A 19,473-nucleotide genomic window follows, 5' to 3' on the forward strand; every position below is an offset into this window, starting at 1 on the left:
ATTCCTCCCTAGCTAAGAGGGAGTGTTGATGATAGAATAGCTATGGTCAGAATCTATTAGGACCGACAAAGACAATGTAATTGTCTAATTGGCCTATCGGCCTTAGACAATTACGTATACCAGCTATTAATGAAAACCGATATTAAATGCCTAAAATATTAAACAATATTAAAATCAATATTAGTTAATGTCTATATATATAATCAATATGAAAAACATTAGCAAATGATTGTTGTCAATATGTATAATAGACTATTGATATGTATATTACATTATCAATCTTTATTATCACTGTATTGTCTAATTATCAGTGATGTGTGTTATTGCGCATAACTAATTATGTTTAAAATTGGTTTAGTCATAAAAACCGATTACAATAATGTATCGGTTTGCCTCCAAAGGTATCATGTCCCTACGTGTAGAGTCACGACCTCGGGTATCCTATATGATATAATGCATTTCCTTTGGGAGGAATATATATAGGATATGATAAGGCAAAGATATAATAAGCAGACAACGATATATACATGATACAATAAGGTATAGATATAATCAATAGCTAGCAATAAATACACTGTTTGTATAGAGAACTATAAGAAATAAAAGGTGGATACATATACAACAATCTTTGACATATACACATTTAGTTTGTGATATTCACTTGCAGTGAATTCGATATACATTCTGCAAATTGGATCTCCGTCATCTATGTTTTGAATTGACATCAAACGAAGATTAAAGTTCAAATAAAATTTAAAATTACCTACTTATTATAATTTGATCAAAACTTAACAATAAGGCCTTGCAACTACTCACTCAAAAATAATTGTTCATCTTAATGGAATAGATTTATATGTATTTCCAACTATGGGAAGAGGAAGGTGAACCATGAAACCATTAATGCATAAATTCACATTTCAACCCCTAGGAATCCTCGTGAAACCTATAGACTACATTCTAGTGGATTTTATGGGTTGTTTCTTGGCTTGTACATCAAAACTTTGTGACTCGGTTAATGTAGATAACATATACATAATAGAAGAACATTCGTCCATGTCTTGTAAGTGCATCAAAGAATAGTTTTAATGTGATTTCAAGTGTGATTCAAGGGGAAAATGGTGTATAAATGTGAGGGCATTCTCTACATTGTAGCAATCATGAGTCATATAAGTCAATACAAATTTTGACGATCTTCCTTGGGATATTGAGGACCCAAAGGAATTTATTTGAATGAGATCAAAATTTTAAAACTGAGCAATTGCAGAGCCAACAAAAAGCAACACAAGAAGCCCTAGGTTTTAATTTTCAATTTTGGGGTATCACATCTTTTATACTATTTTGATGTGGGTTCATTTATAATTTGTAATAGAACCCTTTTAATTTTCAAAGAGTGAATATAACTAGAAGAGGTAACATTGTTTAAGTGTCTCTAGTAGTATTTTGTACATTTTCTAAGCATGTTCTTGATTAGTTGATTAGTTAAAATAATATAAAATTATTTAAAGCTCTTGTAATGTATCTTCTTACCACAAATAAATAAATATACAAGTTATTTCTAGATTCCTAAGTTGAATCTTATAATTACAATAAATTTGAGTAAGAAAAATAGGCGTCAATCTGACATATATTCTTCTAGACCAAATTTAATTTAAACAACTCAAAAATAAAGACTCAAAATTATATAAAATATAAATTAAATGTCACTCCTACATAACATATTTATTTAAAAACAAAATTATTTATTTTAAGGATAAATAAAGACTAATAGATGCATCTTGCAAATGTGCACCTTGTCATTACTTAATACTTTTCAATTTTCTAGTATTATTATGTGTGAAAAAATCATCAGTCTCAATCAATCGAATGTTGTCGCATGGTCAATTTCTCATTCTTCTCGTCGTTATGATGAATAGTCACCACCGACATGTCTAGTTAGGCATTATTACCCTATGCATGCTCCTATTTCCCCCCTCCCCCCCACTTGATCGAACGCTTGGGGTCATACCCTACTAGCGTCGTCCCTTGAGCATCCTAAGTCCTCAAAATTGTCAAACTTTGACAAGCCCTAACTTGGAATATATGGCACCTGTGAATGATCTATTTGAAACTACGGGGCCATGAGAGGGGTCCCTACAAAAGCCTATCTCATTTTTTCAATTTGTCCTATGGTTTTATTAGGGCAGCAATTTTTCGGTTGGTGAAAAAATCATCAGTCTTACTCAATCGACTGTTGTCGCGTGGCCAATTTCTCGTTCTTCTCATCATGATGATGAACTGCCAGCTCTGACATCTCTAGTTAGGCACTATTACCCTATGCATGCTCCTATTCCCCCCCCCCCCATTGATCGAATACTCGGGGTCATACCCTACTGGCGTCGTCCCTTGATCACCCTAAGTGCTCAAAATTGTCAAACTTTGATGGGCCCTGACTTAGAATCCATGGCACTTGCGAATGATCCATTTGAATCTATGGGGCCACGAGAGGGGTTCTTAAAAAATCCTATTTCAGTTTTTCAAGTTTCCCCATGGTTTTATTAGGGCAGCAATTTTTCGGTTGGTGAAAAAATTGTCAGTCTCACTCAATCGAATATTGTCGCGTGGCCAATTTCTTGTTCAGCTCATCGTGATGATGAACCATCAGCTATGACATGTCTAGTTAGGCATTATTACCCTATGCATGCTCCTATTTTGCCTGCCCACTCGGTCAAACGCTCGGGGTCATACCCTACCGGCATCGTCCCTCGAGTGCTCTAAGTGTTCAAAATTGTCAAATTTTGACGGGCCCTAACTCGGAATCCGTGGCCCTTGCAAATGATTTGTTTGAACCTACGAGGCCATGAGAGGGGTCCCTACAAAATCCTATCTCAGTTTTTCGATTTTCCCTACGGTTTTATTAGGGTAGCAATTTTTTGGTTGGCAAAAAAATCGTCAGTCTCACTCAATCGAATGTTGTTGCATGGCCAATTTCTCGTTCATCTCGTCGTGATGATGAACCGTTAGCTTTGACATGTCTAGTTAGGCATTATTACCCTATGCATGCCCCTATTTTTCCCCCAACTCAGTTGAACGCTCAGTGTCATACCCTATCGGCATCGTCACTTGACCGCCCTAAGTGCTCAAAATTGTCAAACTTTGATGGGCCCTAACTCAGAATCCGTAGCACTTGCAAATGATCCGTTTGAACCTACAGGGCCACAAAAGGGGTTCCTACAAAAGCCCATCTCGGTTTTTCAAGTTTCCCAATGGTTTTATTAGGGCGGCAATTTTTTAGTTGCCAAAAAAATCATCAATCTCACTCAATCGAATGTTGTCGCATGGCCAATTTCTCGTTCTTCTCATTGCAATGATGAACCATCGGCTCCAACATGTCTAGTTAGGAATTATTACCCTATGCATGCTTGTACTTTTCCCCACCCACTTGATCGAACGCTCAGGGTCATACCCTACCAGCCTCGTCCCTTGAGCGCCCTAAGTGCTCAAAATTGTCAAACTTTGACGGGCCCTAACTCAGAATCCGTGGCACCTACGAATGATTCATTTGAATGTATAGGGCCACAAGAGGGGTCACTACAAAATCATATCTTAGTTTTTCAAGTTGCCCTATGGTTTTATTAGGGTAGCAATTTTTCGGTTGGCAAAAAAATCGTTAGTCTCACCCAATCGAATGTTGTTGCGTGGCCAATTTCTCGTTCTTCTCATCGCGATGATGAACCATTAGCTCCGACATGTCTAGTTAGGCATTATTACCCTATGCATGCTCCTATTTTCCCCACCCACTCGATCGAACGCTCGGGGTCATATGCCACCAACGTCGTCCCTTGATCACCCTAAGTGCTCAAAATTGTCAAACTTTGATGGGCCCTAACTCAGAATCCATGGCACCTATGAATGATCCATTTAAACCTACAGGGCCACGAGAGGGGTCCCTACAAAATCCTGTCTTGGTTTTTCAAATTACCCTATGATTTTATTAGGGCAGCAATTTTTTAGTTGGCAAAAAAATCGTCAGTCTCACTCAATCAAATGTTGTCGTCTGGCCAATTTCTTGTTCAACTTGTCATGATGAAAAACTGTCAACTTCGACATGTCTAGTTAGGCATTATTACCCTATGCATGCTCCTATTTTTCCCCCCCACTCAATCAAACACTCGGGGTCATACCCTACCGGCGTCGTCCCTTGAGCGCCCTAAGTGCTCAAAATTGTCAAACTTTGATGGGCCCTAACTCAGAATCCATGGCACCTGCGAACAATCCATTTGAACCTATGAGGCCATGAGAGGGATCCCTACAAAAGCCTATCTCAATTTTTTAAGTTTCCCTATGGTTTTATTAGGGTAGCAATTTTTTGGTTGGCAAAAAAATCATCAGTCTCACTCCATCGAATGTTGTCATGTGGCCAATTTCTCATTCTTCTCGTCATGATGACAAACCATTGGCTTTGACATGTCTAGTTAGGCATTATTACCCTATACATGTTCCTATTTTGCCCGCCCACTCGATGGAACGCTCAGGGTCATACCCTACCGGCGTCATCCCTGGAGCGCCCTAAGTGCTCAAAATTGTCAAACTTTGATGGGCCCTAGCTCGGAATTTGTGGCACCTACGAATGACCGTTTGAACTGATGGGGCCACGAGAGGGGTCCCTACAAAAGGCTATCTCAGTTTTTCAAGTTGCCCTACGATTTTATTAGGGCCGGAATTTTTTGGTTGGCGAAAAAATCGTCAGTCTCACTCAATCAAATGTTGTCGCGTGGCCAATTTCTTGTTCTTCTCATCACGATGACGAACCGTCGGCTCCAACATGTCTAGTTAGGCATTATTACCCTATGTATGCTCCTATTTTTTCCCCCACACTCGATCGAACACTCGGGGTCATACCCTACCGACGTCGTCCCTTAAGTGCCATAAGTGCTCAAATTATATATAAACAAGCATTACACTGTAGACACATAATGATCATCAATATTTCCATTTATTGTATATAGATAATTACCATTACACTTGCATGTGACATCCTTTAAGGGATATGCAAACATGATTTTTTTTTCATTATCAGTACAACTACACCAATGTACTCATGTACAGATACATGGACATTATCATCAATATAACTAAACCAAGAGAGGGTCTTGTCAATACAACTACACCAATGTACTCATGTATAGATATATGGTACATTATCATCAATATGTACCATCACTAAGAGAGGGTCTTGTCAATGGTGAATGATATAGTATGAACCTGTATTTTTAAGAATTGTTAGTCTATACATAAAATGCATGGATGAACATAAAGGCTTCATGATAATCACTTCAACTGAAATGCATGATAATAAATGAAAAGGTCGGATTATATACCACAAAAATACATCCCTTTGAATTATATCAACAGAACCCACTATGTTGATGAAAAAATCATAATGTGATACTATTGAATATCATCAAAAAAGACCTGCATGAGCATAAAGGTTTTGCGATAATTATATCATCAAAAATTTTCAGATAGTGTTCTCTAATAACAAAAATTGTAAAGCTCATCAAATTCATGATAATAAGTCATGTTGCAAAAATACGTCCCTTTTGATTATATCGTGTACCCCTATGTGCATGCAAAAATTGTGTTGCCAAAAAAAAAAATTCATCAATAGACCTACATTTTCAACACATCCTTAATATACATGTAACAAACTTGATCATTAAGGTTTAATGATCATTGTTTGAAATGAAATGCATGATAAAAAAAATAAGGCACCATTAAAGACCTACTACTCAAGTGTGCCTGAAGGGTCATCTCTTTGCTTAAGAGTATCCAGTATTGCTTTATGATCAGCAGTAGTCACTTTCCATAGCTCTTTGGTCTTCGGTTTTGCTTGATGCTTCAACAACTTGACATTTGTAGCTATAATAAGGTGTGAATACATTATAATGGCTTTGTGTCTCTCATAGTCTTCAAATGTAGGTATGCCATTCTTTCTAATCATGTGTGTTCGCAACCAAGTTCCCACAACAACAACTGAACCTGTAGGATATGTAAACTTGTCATCATCTATCACTGGTTGTGCTAGCTTTTATTTTCCATGTACACATCATGCCAGCAAATATTTTGATCTCTCTTCATTCCCTTGCAGTGCGACAATTGCAAAAACATGTCCTAGTTGTACAAGATCTGATAGACGATCATACTCAAGTGAACTTTCCATGTCATCATTTGACAAGGATGTTGTTTGAGATAAAGGAGTTAGATAGTGGGGAACCCACGTATCAACCCACTCACTTGACTCCCACTAATCCCAATCGCACTGAAGACAACTCTGACAAAAACAAGCCAACACTCGTGTCCAAATGGTCCATGTACTTGCACCTGAGTTGAGAAATGAATGCATCTTTGAAGAATATTTAATTGTTTGACAATCCAATCTATCTCCCACTATTCCCTCCTCAACCAACCAAAAGAATCTGCTCACTATTGAATCAAGAGTACCTCCATGTGACAATGTTGAAATACACCAATCAACAATAGAACGTGCATCAGAGAAATTTGCACTGGAAATCCTCAATTGCTCCTTAACTAGAGCTCTCTTCAAGCATGCACCTGCTCCATCATGATCTCCCTTACCATGCCCTACCTCAAAAAAACACCAAATATGAGGTATACGCCTCTCTACATGTATTCTACTCAACCAATAAAACATATGGGCATTCTTGAATTGACCCGTATAGTTATCTGACCATATTATATGTCGATCAATTGCAATATCTTTCTCATGCAAGAACTCAAAAAAATTCTCAAAAGAATGTTGTACATACTCGGAGGAGTGTGATCTATCATCACTCATATAAAAAATGACACTCCCTGATTATCTTCCTATCCTCTTCTGTACTATTAGGAGCATGTCTATATGTAATGTGAACAAAACTAGCAATCTGGACTGAATTTTAGTACAGAGACTATACCTCATTCTGTGGTTGCAATGTATAGTTCTCTGCAAAATCAACCACCAATACAATAGTGCCAATCGGGAAAGAGTTCTTACACATCCTGAACTGTTGCTCCAACCACTGAGACCTATGGGTGTGCCTTCCATACTTGTAGAAAATATTTTCCTTAAAATCCAAAATAAAATCAGCAATACTCACTTCTTTTGAGACTAATTCGCATCTAGAACCTTCACCTCCATTCTTCAAAGTATATTTCATTGTCTCGTATCTTTTTTTCTCAACATAATTCTTTCCAAACTCGTGTTCGCTGCCCTCATGAAAACATGAAACAAACTTTGACAACCCACCACATTTTGAGCACTTCTCATTCAAACAATCATTTCTATAGAAATATCAGCCATCATCTCTAGGGCATAAAAATAGATCTTGCAAGTCTCTTGATGATCTTGGAAATAGCATTGCACCACACTACTGCAACATCTCATTAGTATGCATCATAGAACGAATATGACATAAAATTTCATGGTACATTGAAAACTCCACATGGTACTTCCAACAACAAGTATTGCGAATCTTAAGAGGAACACAATAAAATGATTTTAAATATTCAAAGGCCCTTTGTGATATTTGCAAAGTTGGATGTAATTCACAAAAAAATTTGTACATTGTTTGGCTTGGTTCCAAGAAATGTTTGGGATGCATTGTGCGGTCTCGGTTGCCGATTCTTAATTTCAAAACATCCTTTACATTGGGTGACACTCTAGAATTAGAGTGCCAAAATTGTTGAATCTCCTCCTTCACATTGTCAGTCAACTTTCTATCGACATGTGGAATGCTCCCACCAAATGCCCATGTATCTTGTTGAAGTGGATCGTCAAGTCTTTGTCTTCGTGTAAGTGCTATATCCAAAGTTTTACAGTTTATGTTAAAATCAACACAAGTTTGTCTCATTTGACAAGCCTTCCTCAATTGGTGGCTTACTAAGGAGGTTGTAATCACTCTTCGAGTGGCTCTCTTATCTCTTTCTTTGGTATTCTTTCCAATAGAATTGAGAGCGTCAAATAGATTTTTTCCAATAATAGAATTTCTCTCCATATTCTTGTTCATACAAATATTCAACTTGTTTAGGAATGGTCTCATCTTTATCATCTTTAGCAATTGAACAAAGAGTTGGCATTGCTCGATCAATGTCTTATTGCTAAAATTTTGGTTGAAAAGTTGTGTAGCCCACAACTGAATGGTTCTTGTTGACCTCTTGCCTTCAAGATTCACAATAATGATCTCATCGATTTCAAATAACCATTTAGGGGTTCTTGAAGGTCTTGGATTTGGAATTTGTCTTTCATCCATGAGAGGGTCTTCATTTCTAAAGTAATTAGGTGTTACATATGGTTCACTTGGTTGAGCAATTCCACCTTCAATGTTAAAGTTTTCCACATTTTCACCTCCTATGTCAAAATTTTCCACATATTGAGCATTTTCATTATCACTTTCAACATTTTCAAAATTTTCAATATTTTCACTTTCAAAATCTACATTTTCATTTTCAATAACTTGTGGCACATTTTCAAATTCAATTTCCTCTTCAGTTGAAGTAACATTACCAATATTTAACATACCTTGTCTTCTCCTCCTATGACATTCTCTATCTCTTTCTCTATACACTTCAATTTGGTCATTTGAAAGTTTTCTTTTGTGTTTAGACTTCCAACGACTACTACTCCCCATTTCCCTCCACACATATCCTCCTACGTGATTGACAATGTAAGTTTTAACTTTAAAAATCTCCCAAAAGCACAAATTTGTCTTTAGTTGTCTGAAAACCTGTGATCCTCAATAGAAAACAGAATATGCAGACTATGGGCTGTTGGAATCCACAAAATGGCCCGCAAGGCTTTTTTTTGTACTAAAATCAGCTATCCAATTTTAATGTATAAGTTTGTGGTCACCAAAAAATTTCTTGTTGCCACCTTTTATTTACTAAACTGACACATTAATAGCAATGGCAAAAATCTGATATCCAATATCGGATTTTATTAGTCATATTTTAGAGAGATAGATAGAGAGAGAGAGAGAGAAGAGGAGGAGAGAGAGAGAGATTATGGGAGAGGGAGAGAGAGAGAGAGATTAGGGGAGAGAGAGAGAGGGAGAGAAAGAGAGAGAGAGAGAGAGAGAGAGAGAGAGGGTCATATGGTATCCCATGAACCCTTATGACCTCTTAGGAAACCATATGACCCCTAAGGACAACATACAACCCCTTATGACACCATATGGTGTCATTAGGAGTCATATGGTGTCCATAGGTGTCATATGGTGTCCTACGACACCATATGACCCCTTAAGACACCAAATTGTGTCATTATGGGTCATATGTTGTCCTAAGGGGTCGTAACACCATAGGACCCCTTAAGACACCAAATCATGTTGTTGGGGGTAATATGGTGTCCTAAGGGGTCATATGGTGTCCCATGAACCCTTGTGACCTCTTAGAATACCATATGACCCCTAATGACACCATATTGGGTTGCTTTGGGTCATATTGTGTCCTAAGGGGTCATATTATGTCCTACAACCCCTTAGGACACCATATGACCCTTAACGACATGATTTGGTGTCTTAAGGGGCCCTATGGTGTCGTTAGGGGTCACATGGTGTCCATAGGGGTCATATGGTGTCTTGGGACACCATAGGACCCCTAATGACACCATATTGTGTCATATTGTGTCCTAAGGGGTCATAAGACACAATATGACCCAAAGTGACCCAATATGGTGTCATTAGGGGTCATATGGTGTCCTAAGAGGTCATAAGGGTTCATGGAACACCATATAACCCCTTAGGACACCATATGACCCCTAACGACACGATTTGGTGTCTTAAGGGGTCCAAGACACCATATGCCCCCTATGGACACCATATGACCCCTAACAACACCATACGACCCCTTAAGGCACCAAATCATGTCATTAGGGGTCATATGGTGTCCTAAGGGGTCGTAAGACACAATATGACCCCTTAGGACACAATATGACCCAAAGCGACCCAATATGGTGTCCCAAGACACCATATGACCCCTATGGACACCATATGACCCCTAACGACACCATAGGACCCCTTAAGACACCAAATCATGTCATTAGGGGTCATATGGTGTCCTAAGGCGTTATATGGTGTCCCATGAACCCTTATGACCTCTTAGGACACCATATGATCCCTAATGACACCATATTGGGTCACTTTGGGTCATATTGTATCCTAAGGGGTCATATTGTGTCTTACAACCCCTTAGGACACAATATGACCCAAAGTGGCCCAATATGGTGTCATTAGGGGTCATATGGTGTCCCAAGACACCATATGACCCCTATGGACACCATATGACCCCTAACGACACCATAGGACCCCTTAAGATACCAAATCATGTTGCTATGGTTCATATGGTGTCCTAAGGGGTCGTAGGACACAATATGACCCCTCAGGACACAATATGACCCAAAGCGGCCTAATATGGTGTCATTAGGGGTCATATGGTGTCCTAAGAGGTCATAAGGGTTAATGGGACACCATATGACCCCTTAGGACACCATATGACCCCTAACGACATGATTTGGTGTCTTAAGCGGTCCTATGGTGTCGTTAGGGGTTATATGGTGTCCATAGGGGTCATATGGTGTCTTGGGACACCATATTGGGTTGCTTTGGGTCATATGGTGTTCTAAGGGGTCATATGGTGTCCCAAGACACCATATGACCCCTATGGACACCATATGACCCCTGACGACATGATTTGGTGTCTTAAGGGGTCCTATGGTGTCGTTAGGGGTCATATGGTGTCTTGGGACACCATAGGACCCCTTAAGACACCAAATCATGTTGTTAGGGGTCATATGGTGTCCTAAGGGGTTATATGATGTCCCATGAACCCTTATGACCTCTTAGGACACCATATGACCCCTAATGACACCATATTGGGTTGTTTTGGGTCATATTGTGTCCTAAGGGGTCATATTATGTCTTACGACCCCTTAGGACACAATATGACCCAAGGGTATGTGGAGGATCATGGTGTGCCAAAACAGTCCCTTAAGTGGCAATGAAATTTCAGAAAATCAGAGTTATGCAACTTGACATGAAAATTTGAATAAGTTGTGAACATTATTTTTAAAATATGCAAGAAGAGAATATATATAAAATTGAATGTTGTTTCTAAGCTACTAGTTGTTTTTTGAAAAAAAAAATCCTATATGATGAAAATTTCAAATTTCAATGCAGTGGTACTAAAATTTCAGGAAAAAAATAAGAAGTAGATGTATGTCTGACGACCCTAATCACAATCAAATCTTAATATTTTTTTATAATGTTTATAATATAAGTATTAGACTCATATCCGGATGTGACACCTATTTTTTTTTAATTTTTTATAAATTAAATAATTATTTATGAATTGTTTGCTATAGCTTTTTAGAAATTTAGAAACTCCTACATCTGACCACCTTAACTTGGTCAAAACCTTATGAAATTTAAATTTTTTTAATTTTTATCTATAGTAGACGAAGCATAGGATGTGACGCATGTTTCGGTTTCAAAAAATGTTATACCGTTTGAAAGTTATGAGTGTTTTTCAATCAGTATATCAATCAAGACTATTGTCAGAATTCAATTAGAAAATAAATAATAATTATTTATTAAAGTCGAAATAACACAAGCCTTTTATTGTTGGAAAGTTGGGAACGTCCTTAAAAAACCCTTTTCATTTTATCAATTTTGGCTACAAAAAAAGTCATCAGCCACCAGTGTAAAGTCTGCAAAATCAAGGAATACTGAAAAACATGTTTTTTCAGTTGACTTTCCAGGCTTGTCACTTCCAAGCCAAATACCAAAGCATTCATGAGCCGAAATTCGAAATTTGAAAATTTGACTGCAAAAATTGAATATCCGATAAAATATGATGTCCAATTTTATCGGATATCTGATTTTATTACAAAAATGTGTGGTCCCCAAAGAATTTCCCATTGCCGCCATTTATCTAGTAAACTGCCACATGGCAGAAATCTGATATCTGATTAAATCGGATATCGGATTTTATTAGTTATATTTTAGAGAGAGAGAGAGAGAGAGAGAGAGAGAGAGAGAGAGAGAGAGAGAGAGAGAGAGAGAGAGAGAGAGAGAGAGAGAGAGAGAGAGAGAGAGAAGGAGAAAGAGAGAGAGAGGAGGATAGGGAGAGAGAGAGAGAGAGAGAGAGAGAGAGAGAGGGAGAGAGAGAGAGAGAGAGGGAGAGGGAGAGAGGGAGAGGGGAGAGGGGAGAGGGAGAGAGAGACAGAGAGGAGAGGGAGGGAGAGAGAGAGAGAGAAGGAGAGGGAGGGAGAGAGAGAGAGAGAGGAGAGAGAGGGGGAGAGAGAGAGGAGGATAGGGAGGGAGAGAGAGAGAGGAGGAGAGGGAGAGAGAGACAAAGACAAAGACAGAGACCATATGACCCCTACCGACATAATTTGGTGTCTTAAGGGGTCCTATGGTGTTGTTAGGGGTCATATGGTGTCCTAAAGGGTCATATGGTGTCCCATGAACCCTTATGACCTCTTAAGACACCATATGACCCCTAGTGACACCATATTGGGTCGCTTTGGATCATATTGTGTCCTAAGGGGTCATATTGTGTCCTACGACCCCGTAAGACACAATATGACCCTGAACGACATGATTTGGTGTCTTATGGGGTCCTATGGTGTCGTTAGGGGTCATATGGTGTCCGTAGGGGTCATATGGTGTCTTGGGACACTATAGGACCCCTTAGGACATAATATGACCCCTTAGGACACAATATGACCCAAAGCAACCCAATATGGTGTCATTAGGGGTCATATGGTGTCCTAAGAGGTCATAAGGGTTCATGGGACACCATATGACCCCTATGAACACCATATGACCCCTAACAACACCATAGGACCCCTTAAGACACCAAATCATGTCGTCAGAGCTCATATTGTGTCTTATAGGATCGTAGGACATAATATGACCCCTAACAACTTGATTTGGTCTATTATGGGGTCCTATGGTGTCCCAAGACACCATACGACCCCTACGGACACCATATGACCCCTAACAACACTATAGCACCCCTTAAGACACCAAATCATGTCGTTAGGGATCATATTGTGGCTTACGGGGTCGCAGGACACCATATGACCCCTAACGACATGATTCGGTGTCTTAAGAAGTCCTATGGTGTCCTTAGGGGTCATATGGTGTCCGTAGGGGTCATATGGTGTCTTGGGACACCATAGGACCCCTTAAGACACCAAATCATGTCGTTAGGAGTCATATTGTGTCTTACAGAGTCGTTAGGAGCTGAAACTTAAATCATGTCATTAGGGGTCATATTGTCTCTCTCTCTCTCTCTTTCTCCCTCTCTCCCTCTCCTCCTCTCTCTCTCTCCCTCTCTCTCTCTCTCTCTCTCTCCCTCTCCTTCTCTCCCTCTCTCTCTCTCTCTTCCTCTCTCTCTCTCCTCCTCTCTCTCTGTGTCCTCTCTCTCTCTCTCTCTCTCTTTCTCCCTCTCCTTCTCTCTCTCTCTCTCTCTCTCTCTCTCTCTCTCTCTCTCTCTCTCTCTCTCTCCTCCTCTTTCTCTCTCTCCCTCCCTACCTCTCCTCTTCTCTCTCTCTATCTCTCTCTCTCTCTCTAAAATATGACTAATAAAATCCGATATCCGATTTAATCGGATATCAAATTTTTGCCATGTGGTAGTTTACTTAATAAATGGCGGCAACGGTAATTTGTTTGGGGACAAAAAAAAAATTTGTAATAAAATGGAATATCGGATTTTATTGGATATCCGATTTTAGTACAAAAAACCAAGAAAAAAAGGGTTTGTGGGCCATTTTGTAGATTCCAATAGCCTACAGTCTACATATTCTATTTTCTGTCGAGGATCATGGGTTTTCAGATAGCTAGAGACAAATTTTTGCTTTTGGGAGATTCTTAAAGTGAAAACTTACATTGCCAATCATGAAGGAGCATATGCGTGGAGGGAAATGGGGAGTAGTAGTCATTGGAAGTCTAAACGCAAAAGAAAACTTTCAAATGACCAAATTGAAGTGTATAGAGAAAGAGATAGAGAATGTCATAGGAGGAGAAGACAAGGTATGTTAAATATTGCTAATGTTACTTCAACTGAAGAGGAAATTGAATTTGAAAATGTGCCACAAGTTATTGAAAATGAAAATGTAGATTTTGAAAGTGAAAATATTGAAAATTTTGAAAATGTTGAAAGTGATAATGAAAATACTCAACATGTGGAAAATTTTGACATAGGAGGTGAAAATGTGGAAAAATTTAACATTGAAGGTGGAATTGCTCAACCAAGTGAACCATATGTAACACCTAATTACTTTAGAAATGAAGACCCTCTCATGGATGAAAGACAAATTCCAAATCCAAGACCTTCAAGAACCCCAAAATGGTTATTTGAAATCAATGAGAACATTATTGTGAATCTTGAAGGCAAGAGGTCAACAAGAACCATTCGGTTGTGGGCTACACAACTTTTCAACCAAAATTTTAGCAATAAGACAATGATCGAGCAATGCCAACTCTTTGTTCAATTGCTAAAGATGATAAAGATGAGACCATTGCTAAACAAATTGAAGATTCGTATGAACAAGAAGACGGAGAGAAATTCTATTATTACAAAAAATCTATTTGACGCTCTCAATTCTATTTGAAAGAATACCAAAGAAAGAGATAAGAGAGCCACTTGAAGAGTGATTACAACCTCCTTAGTAAGCCATCAATTGAGGAAGGCTCATCAAATGAGACAAACTTGTATTGATTTTAACATAAACCGTAAAACTTTGGATAGAGCACTTGCACGAAGACAAAGACTTGACGATCCACTTCAACATGATACATGGGCATTTGGTGGGAGGCTTCCACATGTTGATAGAAATTTGACTGACAATGTGAAGGAAGAGATTCAACAATTTTGGAACTCTAATTCTAGAGTTTCACCCAATGTAAAGGATGTTTTGAAATTAAGAATCAACAACCGAGACCACACACCGCATCCCAAACATTTCTTGGAATCAAGCCAAACAATGTTGTACAAAATTTTTTGTGGATTACATCCAACTTTGCAAATATCAAAAAGGGCCTTTGAATCTTTGAAGCCATTTTATTGTGTTCCTCTTAAGATTCACAATACCTATTGTTGCAAGTACCATGTGGTGTTTTCAATGTACCATGAACTTTTATGTCATATTCATTCTATGATGCATACTAATGAGATGTTTCAGGAGTGTGGTGCAATGCTATTTCCGAGATCATCAAGAGACTTGCAAGATCTATTTTTATGCCCTAGAGATGATGGCTGCTATTTCTATAGAAATGATTGTTTGAATGAGAAGTGCTCAGAATGTGGTGGGTTGTCAAAGTTTGTTTCATGTTTTCATGAGGGAAGAGAACATGAGTTTGGAAATAATTATGTGGAGAAAAAAAGATACGAGACAGTGAAATATACTTTGAGAGTGGAGGTGAAGGTTCTAGATGCGAATTAGTCTCAAGAGAAGTGAGTATTGCTGATTTTATTTTGGATTTTAAGGAAAATCTTTTATAGAAGTATGCAAGGCACACCCATAGGTCTCAGTGGTTGGATCAACAGTTCAAGATGTGTAAGAACTCTTTCTTGATTGGCACTATTGTATCAGTGGTTGATTTTGCAGAGAACTATACATTGCAACCACATAATGAGGTACAGTCTTAGTACTACAATTCAGTCCAGATTGCTATTTTTGATCACATTACATATAGACATGCTCCTAATAGTACAGAAGAGGAGAGAAAGATAGTCAGGGAGTATCATTTTTATATGAGTGATGATAGATCACACTCCTCCGAGTACGTGCAACATTCTTTCGAGAATTTTTTTGAGTTCTTGCATGAGAAAGATATTGCAATTGATCAACATATAATATGGTCAGATAACTGTATGGGTCAATTCAAGAATGCCTATATGTTTTATTGGTTGAGTAGAATGCATGTGGAGAGGCGTATACCTCATATTTGGTGTTTTTTTGAGGCAGGGCATGGGAAGGGAGATCATGATGGAGCAGGTGCATGTTTGAAGAGAGCTCTAGTTAAGGAGCAATTGAGGATTTTAGGTGCAAATTTCTCTGATGCACATTCTATTCTTGATTGGTGTAGTTCAACATTGTCACATGGAGATACTCTTGATTCAGCAATGAGGAGATTCTTTTGGTTGGTTGAGGAGGGAACAATGGGAGATAGATTGGATTGTCAAACAATTAAAGATTCTTCAAAAATGCATTCATTTCTTAGCTCAGATGCAAGTACATGGACCATTTGGACACGAGCCTTGGCTTGTTTTTGTCAGAGTTGTCTTTGGTGTTATTGGGATTAGTGCGAGTCAAGTGAGTGGGTTGATACATGGGTTCCCCACTATCTAACTCCTTTATCTCAAACAATATCCTTGTCAATAGATGACATGGAAAGTTCACTTGAGTATGATCGTCTATCAGATCTTGTATAGCCAGGACATGTTTTTGCATTTGTTACACCGCAAGGGAATGAAGAGAGAACATAATATTGGTTGGCACGGTGTGTATAGGGAAAACAAAAGCTAACACAACCAGTGATAGATGATGATGGGTTCACATATCCTACAGGTTCAGTTGTTGTTGTGGGAACTTGGTTGCGAACATACATGATTAGAAAGAATGGCATACCTGCATTTGAAGACTATGAGAGACACAAAACCATTATAATGTATTCACACCTTATTATAGCTACAAATGTCAAGTTGTTGAAACATCAAGCAAAACAACTGGATACTCTTAAACAAAGAGATGACCCTTCAGGAACACTTGAGTAGTAGGCCTTTAATGGTGTCTTTTTTTTTTATCATGCATTTGATTTCAAACAATGATCATTAAACCTTAATGTTCAAGTTTGTGACGTGTATATTAAGGATGTGTTCAAAATGCAGGTCTATTGATGAACATTTTTTGGCAACACGGTTTTTGCATGCACATAGCAAGTACACTGGATATAATTGGAAGGGACATATTTTTTCAACACAACTTATTATCATGCATTTGATGAGCTTTACAATTTTTGTTATTAGACAACACTATTTGATAATTTTTTATGATATAATTATCGCATAACCTTTATGCTCATGAAGGTCTATTTTGATGATATACAATAGTATCACATTACGATTTTTGTGTCAACATAGTGGGTTCTATTGATATAATTCGAAGGGACGTATTTTTATGGTATATAATCCCACCTTTTCATTTATTATCATACATTTTAGTTGAAGTGATTATCATAAATCCTTTATGTTCATCCATGCATTTTATGTGTAGACTAACAATTCTTAAAAATATAGGTTCATGCTAGATCATTTGTCGTTGATGAGACCCTCTCTTGGTGATGGTACATATTCCTTTTGCATTAATGAGATTAAATTGTGGGTCTTGTTGTGTTTATTATCATGAAGATGATTCAAATGCATGTGGCCAGGACACATCTGCAGTGGATCAAATTGTCATGACATATGATCTATTGAATCAAACATTTGACATTGATAGTTAGGTAAATAGGTTAATGTTGGGCCTTCAACATCAACACCTACTAGTCAAAGTGGTCATCGAACTTTCACTCAGGTAACCTTGTCTATTTTTATTCATTAATGGTTTATAAAATAAAGTCAGTTAGATTTTGGCAATTGAATAACATTGTTTCATTTTCAGATGCTGACATCAGATGCACCTAATATTCTCTCCACAATGGAGCATGGTGTTCTCTAGCAGTAGCATCTTTGATGCTTTTGATAGTAGTATGAGTCAGACTAGTAAATTTCTAATTTGATGCTTCCCACAGGGCTTTGCAACTTCAAATTGTGAGTGTGCCCCTGTTACAAATGAATAGTACTTTAATCGACATAGATGGTCTATGATGGCTTTTTTGTAAGACTATATGGTTTTATTACATATATTGTACTTTAATCAACATATAACAATATCCAAGTGGTGGTTGGGATGAGCTTGAATATGGTAAGTTGTATGCACCTTGAAGTTGAATATGATATGTTGTATACATCTTGAAGTTAAACTTTGATTAGACTTTGTCAGCATTTGATGAATCATAAATGTCATTTCATTATTAATCTTGTGAGTGTCAGGTGTAGGAATAAATATCAATTACTTTGAAAGTCATCGATGGTTGTCTTGATATGATAACCACCAGATGGTTGTGCCTTATGAAGAAAAGTTGAACACATAATAACTAATTGAGAACATCAATTGAAATCCATAATATAGAGGATACTAATAACAGATCTTTGTATATTTATTTTTTCTAATAATGAAATAGGTACAACTGTATTGAGATAAAATGAAGCTTTTCTCTCATATGAAGATGTCACATTGGCAAATTGGTCTTTATTATAATACACAAGACATAAGTAAAATAAAAACGCTCTCGTCAAATCCTTCCAGATTCTACATTAACTTGTGACTCATTAGTGTATGCTGGGAGAGGGAAGAGTGTGTGGCTTTAGGGTACAGTTTTGGACTTGAACCGTATTGCATAAATCTCAAAGCTTCAACTTGATTATCATTAAAGGTTTCTGATTGTTTACAAAATATCCCTTCATATCCCTTCATGGATGTCACATGCGTAGGGTATGACCCCAAGTGTTGGATCGACTGGGGGGGCAAAATAGGAGCATGCGTACGGTAATAATGCCTAACTAGACATGTCGGAGACGACGGTTCATCATCGCGATGAGCAGAACAAGAAATCAGCCACACGACAACATTCCATTGAGTGAGACTGACGATATTTTTGCCAATCAAAAAATTGCTACCCTAATAAAACCGTAGGGAAAATTGAAAACTAAGATAGGCTTTTGTAGGGACCCCTCTCATGGCCTCGTAGGTTCAGATGGATTGTTCACAGGTGCCATGGATTCTGACTTAGGGCCCGTCAAATTTTGACAATTTTGAGCACTTAGGGCACTCAAGGGACGACGTCGGTAGGGTATGACCCCAAGTGTTGGATCGAGTGGGGGGGCAAAATAGGAGCATGTGTAGGGTAATAATGCCTAATTGGACATGTCGGAGCCGACGGTTCATCATTGCGATGAGTAGAATGATAAATCGACCATGCGACAACATTCCATTGAGTGAGACTGGCGATTTTTTTCCCAACCGAAAAATTGCTACCCTAATAAAACTGTAGGGAAACTTGAAAAAATGAGCTAGGCTATTGTAGGGACCCCTCTCATGGCCTCGTAGGTTTAGATGAATCATTTGCAGGTGCCATAGATTCCAAGTTAGGGCCCGTCAAGGTTTGAGAATTTTGAGCAATTAGGGTGCTCAAGGGACGACGCCGGTAGGGTATGACCCCTAGCATTCAATCGAGTTGGGGGGAAAAATAGGAGCATACGTAGGGTAATAATGCCTAACTGGACATGTCAGAGCAAAAAAGTTCATCATTGTGATTAGCAGAACGAGAA

Source organism: Cryptomeria japonica, chromosome 9, assembly GCF_030272615.1.
Source record: "Cryptomeria japonica chromosome 9, Sugi_1.0, whole genome shotgun sequence".
NCBI lineage: Eukaryota > Viridiplantae > Streptophyta > Pinopsida > Cupressales > Cupressaceae > Cryptomeria > Cryptomeria japonica.